Genomic DNA, 9,215 nt, shown 5'->3' with positions numbered 1-9,215 from the left:
AATTCTTGTTATCTGATCAAGGTCCTCATCCCCACCCCACCTCCCTTTGACATCTAAGTCCTTGACCTCCCCTTAGCAAGAAACCCTTGAGATGTCCTCTTAAAATTTTTCACCAACAAGCCCTTCTCTCTCTGCTGGCTGTAAATCCCCAGCTATCTTTGCTGTACTTAGAATTGAGACCCATCCCTCCCCACCTATGGCAGTAGAGTTGACCCTTATTACGAAAAAGTCTTGAAGGAAATCTTCCTTACCATTTTAGCAAGTGTCAGAATAATTTTTTTTAGCACTATTTTTTACAACTTGTGCATCTTTTTAAAACTTAGTCTGGTTTTTAACACTGTGAGCGATGATTATAAAAGTCAAGAATAGTGGTTATTTGTGGGGGTGAGGGCCTGAGATTGTGAGGGGCCCCATGGAAGGGCAACAAAGTTTTGTTTCTTGAACTAGAGGGTGGTTACAAGGGTATTCACCATTTAGTCCTTTTTTTGTTTTGTGTTGCTTTCTGGGTTTTTTTGACCTTGCCGTGCAGCCTGCAGGATCTTAGTTCCCCGACCAGGGATCAAACCTGAGCCCCCTGCACTGGGAGCACGGAGTCTTAACCACTGGACAGCCAGGGAAGTCCCTCATTGCCTGACTTTAGAGCCCGAATTATTTTTTATTTTTATTTTTTAATTGAAGTATAGTTGATTTATAATGTTGTGTTAGTTTCTGGTGTACAGCAAAATATATTCTTTTTCATATTCTTTTCCACTATAGTTTATTAGAACCCGAATTACTTTTACAAGACCATGCTTCTGTGCCTACTTTACTTATAGTTCCTGTCCAAGTGTGCATATAGAGTATGTGCTGGTGTGTAAACCTCCTGCTCCAGGTTGTGGGGAATATGAAATGATCTCGAGAAGGCTATCACCCCATAAGGAATCATTTCCAGTAGAAAGATGTCCACATATACAACTATATATGGGGCATGCTCTGATATAGACCAGTGCTACTCTAAGTGTGGTCCAAGGACCAGTGACATAAGGTAAATACAGAAATTCAGAGTAAGTATTTGGAAACTTATAGCAATTTGAGAAAGCTTGTCTGTTGCATCTAATAATGAAAAAAATTAGATGCGAATTTTATGTCTATTTTTATTTCTTTTTTCTAGTAATTTATTGTTATAAATTTGTACAACCAGATCAGTCCTTGAAAGATGGGAAAGAGCACTGTTAATCACAGAAACAAAACTGATCCTTCACCAAAGGTAGCTTGAGAAGCACAGAGGCCTCCTAAGAACAATGAAGGGAAGAGACATATGCGACCCAATAACAGGTAAAAACTTTGTTTTTCTATCCTAACAGGGCTTTGCACAAGTTAGGATAAATTGGGAGATTGGAATTGACATATGCACACTACTATATATAAAATAGATAACTAATAAGGGCCTACTGTATAGCACAGGGAACTCTACTCAATACTGTTATTACCTATATGGGAATAGAATCTAAGAAAAGAGTGGATATATGTGTATGTATAACCGATTCACTTTGCTGTACAGCAGAAACTAACAGAACATTGTACATCAACTATTCTCCAACAAAAATTAAAAATAAATAAATAAATAAAGTTTTAGAACAAGAATCAATCTCCCTTTGAATGACCTGTTTTCCATTGTGGTCCTAACAGAGCTTTCCTCAGGTTCCAGTGTCAGTTCTTTTCTTTTCTTTCTTTTTTTTATTTTTCTGGCCTGCACCGCTTGGCATGTGGGATCTTAGTTCCCTGACCACGGAACGAACCCGAGCCTTCTGCACTAGCTCAGAGTCTTAACCACTGGACCGCCAGGGAAGTCCTCCAGTGTCAGTTATGATCTGTATTTCAGTGTAAAAATTTAGCTAACTTTACATTTCTAATATTTTTAAAGTTCTATTAAAGTGATTGTAATTTGCAATAGGTTTTAGGAATACTAAATGATAGATGTTAAAAGCAAGGAAAAAACAAGGCCTCCACTAAAAAGAAATGACAAGTAAATGCAGTGCATGATCCCAGATTGGATTGTGAACCAGGAAAAAAAATTGCTACAAGAGACATTATTGGGACAATTAACAAAAGTTGAATATAGACTATGGATTAGAAAATAATATTGTATCAAGATTAAATTTTCTAATTTTGATAACAATACAGTGGTTATGTTCTTAGGAAATACACTCTGGGACTTCCCTGGTGGTGCAATGGTTAAGAATCTGCCTGCCAATGCAGGGGACATGAGTTCGATCCCTGGTCCGGGAAGATCCCACATGTCGCGGAGCAACTAAGCCCGTGCGCCACAACTACTGAAGCCTGCGTGCCTAGAACCTGTGCTCTGCAACAAGAGAAGCCACTGCAATGAGAAGCCCATGCACCACAACGAAGAGTAGCCCCTGCTCACTGCAACTAGAGGAAGCTCGCACGCAGCAACTAAGACCCAACACAGCCAAAAATATAAATAAATAAATAAATAAATATAAAAAATTGTTTAAAAAAATCACACACACACAAAAAAAGGTAATACACTCTGAAACATTTAGGGGTAAGGGGCATAATGTCTGCAATTTCCTCTCCAATGATCTTATGTATATGTTTATATATATAATTATACATTATACATAATATACATATTATTACATGTACATGATTATGGAGCAAATAAGGGCAAATAAGGCAAAATGTTAACAATTGATGAATTAGGTAAAGGGCATATAGCAATTCTTATATGAAAATAAAAAGTTATTTAAAAAATAAATAATAAAGCCTCCTGCCAACAGATGCAGACAATTCTGATGTGCAGCAATTCCTCATGCTTCTCACGAGTCTTTGAGTTTTCTGACACAGGAAGTCCCAAGACCTGTATCCTGGGTTTAAATTGTGCAACCAACTGATGGGTATGGTTATGAAACAATAAAAAGATAAAATTGTGAAATCATTGGCAACAGTTTCCCCACAATCCCAATAAAAGTTAGCAGCTGTGTCCCAGGACTGGCCCATCCCTCTTGACAGTCATGAGCATTAGGATGCCCTTGTCACCATGTCCTCGAACTCCCTTTCAGGAGTCTGAGATCTAAAAACAAATGCCCCAAGTGAGGCCGGCCTTAATAGGGGGGAAAAATGACTTTGTTTTAAACACTCTCTCTCCCATCTTCTTTCGCCTTCACTATCTGGCAAAAGCATCTGCTTCCCTAGGGTCTCCCAGCTGCTTCTTTGCAGTGTTGTTTTCTTCCCCTTCGTGTTTGATCTAGGCCTGTTGTTTCTTCTTCGTCTGGGCCCTCAGATTTAGCCCCCTCTGTCTTTATATCCACATCTGCAGCCGTGATTCATGTCTCTGAATGATCACAGTAGTTTTCTAGCTCAATCGAAGGTTGCAACTAGATATGGCCAAAGGGCTATTTGTTTTGACAGTCACCATGTTGGCCCATCGGTGTCTTAAATTTTATATAATCAATGGAATTGTCAATATTTAATCAGGGGAATTTACATAATCTGGATTTCCAGTTTCTCTTCAAAGATCAGAAGGTCTGGCCATACCAGGGTAACAGTAGATCAGAGATATGCATTGGGACATTCTTTAGGCAGGTAGGTTCTTCCAGTTGACAACAATCTCCATCTGGTCCACTGCTCTTTTGACATGGCCTGCAGGCCCCATGAGAGATTTAAGTTTGCAACTTCTGGGTCAGAGAGTTTCCGTGGTAATTTGATCACAACCTCTCTGAGTGCTATATCAAACATTATCTGTGTGATGCCTCAGATTCCCTAGTCACCTGTCTCCAGAGCTCTAGTCTTCCTGTTTCACTCAGCTGCCCTGGCAGCACATCTGCTGCCCCAAAGCAACCATCTGGAGTTTCTGGCTCCTCTACACACCTCTGCACTCACTGGAACAAAGCACCATGCTTCCTACGTGGCTGCCAGAGGCTGGGTGGTGCAACCCAGAGGGGCAGGCAAGTTCACTCCCCCGTAGAGAACCATAGTGCAACAGAGATCAGAGGAGGAAAAGAGCCCGTAAATAAATGGCCTCTCCCTTCTTCCCTTGGATCAAATATTTCAAGGAGTGGTTTCTCTGTATAGCCTGTTCAGAGACATTCCATGTAGTCTAGTGGGTCCACCTGCCAAGGCTGTTCTGAAGCCGTAGCCAGTGTGGTAACACATTACTTTGTGTTGCATCTCATCCTTCCTTTCCCTCTTTGCCTCTCCTCTCTCTCCCACTGTCATGGGTTTACCTCCCAAATAAAGAATGAGCACTTAGTTCTTGCCTCAGCCTCTGTTTTCTAGCCCAGGATAAGGTAATTATTTGTTGAACATGAAGAAATTGCTCTGCAGCCTACCGTTGCCTGTATGTATTTCTTGAACTTTCTCTAGCCGTGGGTTTTGGGGATGTCCTCTTAGATTTTGCCTTTAGGACCATAGGTCACAACTCATTCCCAGTTCCAGTCCCAGATTTAATACCTCTTTTGTAATGAAGTAATCAGGGCTTGCACTAGCTGAAGGAGTTCTTTCCTTCTAACAATTTCCACACCGCTCTACCTACATCTAACTTATGACATTTATCTTTCTCTGTGTTATGACCCTTTATGGTCTGTGCCTTAACTCAAGCCCTCATCTTTCTTTATTTTATTTATTTAATTAATTAATTTTATTAATTTTATTTTTTTGTAGGGGGCACACCATACAGCTTGTGGGATCTTAGTTCCTTGACCAGGGATTGAACCCAGGCCCCCAGCAGTGGAAGCGTGGAGTCATAACCACTGGACCGCCAGGGAATTCCCAGGCCCTCATTTTTCTTGTGGAGATCACACTGAGGGGTCTCCTATGCTATTATTTGGCCTCCAGTCCCATCACTTGTCTTCTCCTTTGTAGTGTTGTTTTCTTCGCCCAGAATCTTCTTCCTTTGTTTATTTTTGCCTCCAGCAAACTTCTATTCCATTTTTTCAGGCCCTTTAAAGGAGTTCAACAATGGCCTCTCGGGGCTTCCCTGGTGGCGCAGTGGTTGAGAACCCACCCGCCAATGCAGGGGACATGCGTTCGAGCCCTGGTCCGGGAAGGTCCCACATGCCGCGGAGCAAATAAGCCCGTGCACTACAACTACTGAGCCTGTGCTGTAGAGCCTGTGAGCCACAACTATTGAGCCTGTGTGCTGCAACTACTGAAGCCCGTGTGCCTAGAGCCCCTGCTCCGCAACAAGAGAAGCCACCGCAAGGAAGAGTAGCCCCTGCTCGCCTCAACTAGAGAAAGCCTGCGCGCAGCAGTGAAGACCCAACACAGCCAGAAATAAATAAATTAAATACATTTAAAAAAGAGAATGCCCTCTTGCAAGAAACTTTCCCAGACTCAGACTAGATTAGTGCTATAGACTGAATGTTTATGTCTCACCCCCAGCCCCCACCAAATTCATATGTTGAAACCTAATCCCCAAAGTGATGGTGTTTGGAGGTGAGGTCTTTGAGGTCTTTGGGGTGATTAGTTCATGAGGACGGGGCCTTCATGAATGGGATTAGTGCCCTTAAAAAAGAGACCCCTGGGACTTCCCTGGCGGTCCAGTGGTTAGGACTCTGCTCTACCACTGCAGGGGCCCAGGTACGATTCCTGGTTGGGGAACTAAGATCCCGCATGCTGCGTGGCCAAAAAAAGACTCCAGGGAATTCCCTGGTGGTCCAGTGGTTAGGACTTGGTGTTTTCACTGCCGTGGCCTGGGTTCACTCCCTGGTCAGGAAACTAAGATCTCGCAAGCTGCCCAGCCAAAGAAAAAAGGAAGAGAGAGACTCCAGAAAACTCCCTTGCCCCTTCTATCCTGTGAGGACCCAGTGAGAAGATGGCCATCCATGAACCAGAGAGCAGGTTCTCACCAGACACAAATCTGCCAGCACCTTGATCTTGGGCTTCTCAGCCTCCAGAACTGTGAGAAATAAATTTCTGTTTATAAGTTATCCAGTCTACGGTAATTTTGTTATAGCAGCCTGAACCCACTAAGACAGTTACCCAGCTCTCTTTGGGGCCCACACAGCACTCTTTCCAGCTCTGGTGGTGGGTAATTGAAGGTTTACTTATGTCTTCTCCAGACTTTGAGTGCCCTTAGGAAAGAGGTGATATTTATTTAATACAGTGCGTATAGGTTCACTATAGGTTAATGGAACAGTTCACTATAGGTTAATGGAACAAATTAAAAAACTATAGATGTCTTATCTCTACTCGACTGGAAGTTCCTTTCAGTCAAGGATATATGTGTGATTCATGTTTGCATTCCAGTGCCAAGGGTAGGACCTGGTATAAGGTAGATGCTGAACAGTGTATTGAAAGAATGAATAAATTCATGAAGGAGAATTTGTCATTAAAGTCACCTGGGGGGCTTCCTTGGTGGCGCAGTGGTTGAGAGTCTGCCTGCCGATGCAGGGGACACGGGTTCGTGCCCCGGTCCGGGAAGATCCCACATGCTGCTGAGCAGCTGGGCCCGTGAGCCATGGCCACTGAGCCTGCGCGACTGTAGCCTGTGCTCCGCAACAGGAGAGGCCACAACAGTGAGAAGCCCACGTACCGCAAAAAAAAAAAAAAAAAAAAAAAGTCACCTGGGGGACGGTGGCTCCTTTAGGGAGGAGACACTCTTGGACACAGCTCTAGTGAAGCTGAACAGACCCCCGAAGCAGGGGTCAGCCACTGTAGACATTGTCTGGTTTCACTTCCATTTATAAATTGTGTTGAATTATCATGGGAAGAAACTGTTCCCTCCACCTCCACCTGCCCACCCACAACTGTCTCCTCAAAGGCAATTCCAATTAACCTTTGTTGCCCCACTCTCTCTCCCCAACTCTTTTTTTTCTTTTCGGTATGCGGGCCTCTCACTGTTGTGGCCTCTCCCGTTGCGGAGCAGAGGCTCCGGACGCACAGGCTCAGCGGCCATGGCTCACGGGCCCAGCCACTCTGCGGCATGTGGGATCTTCCCGGACCGGGGCACGAACCTGTGTCCCCTGCATTGGCAGGCGGACTCTCAACCACTGCGCCACCAGGGAAGCCCCCAACTCTTTTTTTTTAGGGGGGAGGAGCTGTGCCGTGTGGCTTGTGGGGTCTTAGTTCCCAGGCCAGGGATGGAACCTGGGCCCCCTGAAGTGAAAGCGTGGAGCCCTAACCACTGGACGGCCAGGGAAGTCCCTCCCCCACTGTTTATACTCTGGCCACAGTAGCCTTCTCTCCGTCTCTTGTACCCTTCTTGTCTCCTCCTCCAGAGCTATCTTGTGTGGGACACCGGCTTGTGATATGTGGAGGTAGCCTGGGCTCCAGGGAGCTCCCAGAGATTTCCCAAACCCCACTCTCAAAGCAGAATGCCCTGGAAGTGGCATAGAGCTGATGGACCTGGAGGGGCTGGGCCAAGATAATGAGGTTGACGCCTTAGTGGTGACCAACACCAGATGATATTTCAGCAGAGGACACAGTGCACGTATGACAGTTTCTCTCCATTAACCCCACCAGGTTGACTTAAACTGACTTCAAGGACAAGAGAGGAAGCCAGATGAGAAGAAAAAAGGAGGGTACACTTCTTGTTAGTGGGATTGAACTCTTTTCTGTTTATTGGCCCCTTTGTGTGTCTGTTTTGGAATTGGGGTATTGACTTTTTCATGTTCTCTGTACATTAAGGATATCAAGCCCCAAGCAAGATGGTCACAGATTGGGCAGGAGTTTCCAGGGGACCAGGTAAACTCTCGTCCCAGCTCAGCTCTCTCCACAGGCTTCCCCTCACTCGCACATCCCCCCACCACCTCCATGACCCCATTCAGGTCGGCTCAGACATCACCTCCTCGTGCAGTCTCCCGCCCTCCCCCATCCCATCCACTTGTTTCATTCTCTTTACATCACCATTGCAATTTTTTCCCCTAAAGATTGTTTTTAAAATAACAAAGAACTGTAAAATAATCTTTTTTTTTTTTTTTTTTTGCAGTACGGGGGCCTCTCACTGCTGTGGCCCCTCCCATTGCAGAGCACAGGCTCCAGACACGCAGGCTCAGCAACCATGGCCCATGGGCCCAGCCACTCCGCGGCATGTGGGACCCTCCCAGACCGGGCCACGAACCCGCGTTCCCTGCATCGGTAGGCGGACTCTCACCCACTGCGCCACCAGGGAAGCCCTAAAATAATATCTTTAAAATGTACGTATGGCATAAAAAAATGATGCAGTGAATGTTCCCATTCTCACTGGCATCCCCTCTCCCTCCTGTGACCCTCTTCCAATTCCATGTCCTTCCTTCCACCTTACAGGAAACCACTCCAAAGTTTCTGTTTATGGCTCCTTTTTCATTACAGTTTTACCCTGCATGTTTGTATGAAATAAGACTGTATTACTTGCATTCCTAAATAATATTTTGTGTACTTTAGCATATTTTTAAACTTTTAGACAAGTGGAATCATTCTTTTTTTCTTTTTAAGGTTGAACTGTGTTGTTATGTGTAGCTGTAATTCTTTCACTATCCTCTGCTGTAAAATATTCTCCTCTGCACACAGCCTTTCTCTCTAAAAAAAAAAAAATCCACTCTTCTGTTTTTAGACAGGTTATTTCTGCTTTCTGCTATTAGGAACTGTGCTGCTGTATCATACCCAAAACACTTATTAATTACAAAAGAAAAAAAATGAAGTGGAGAAAATGGATATGACCTTAACAAGGTAATCAAAATTAATGTCACCGATAAGGTGATAAAGTAAGACAGTGTGTTCCTTCCGTGACAGCCGAGAAGGATGGTATTCTAGTCCAAAGAGCTTAATCTGAATCTAATCATGAGGAAACATCAGAGAAGCCCCAGTGAAGGGCTTTTTATAAAATAACTGGACTGTGTTCTTTTTAAAAATAGACTTTAATTTTTAAAGCAGTTTTAGGTTTGCAGCAAGACTGAGTGAAAGGTAGAGAGATTTTCCACATACCTCCCATCACTACATACGCACAGCCTCCCCCGCTATCAGAATCCCATACCAGAGTGGTATATAGAGTACAACCAATGATACTACTTTGACACATCATAATCACCCAAAATCCATGGCTTACATTAGGGTTCACTCTTGGTATTTCACATTCTGTGGGTCTTGACAAATGTATAATGACATTTATCCACCATTATAGTATCACACGGAATAGTCTCACTGCCCTAAAAATCCTCTGTGCTGTGCCTGTTTATCCCTCTCTCCCCCCAACACCTGGCAGCCACTGCTCCTTTTACTGTCTTCAAAATTTT

This window comes from Hyperoodon ampullatus (genome assembly GCF_949752795.1).
Source record: "Hyperoodon ampullatus genome assembly, chromosome: 10".
NCBI classification, from domain to species: Eukaryota; Metazoa; Chordata; class Mammalia; order Artiodactyla; family Ziphiidae; genus Hyperoodon; species Hyperoodon ampullatus.
The sequence above is the reverse complement of the archived record's forward strand: the minus strand, read 5'-3'. Positions refer to the sequence as shown.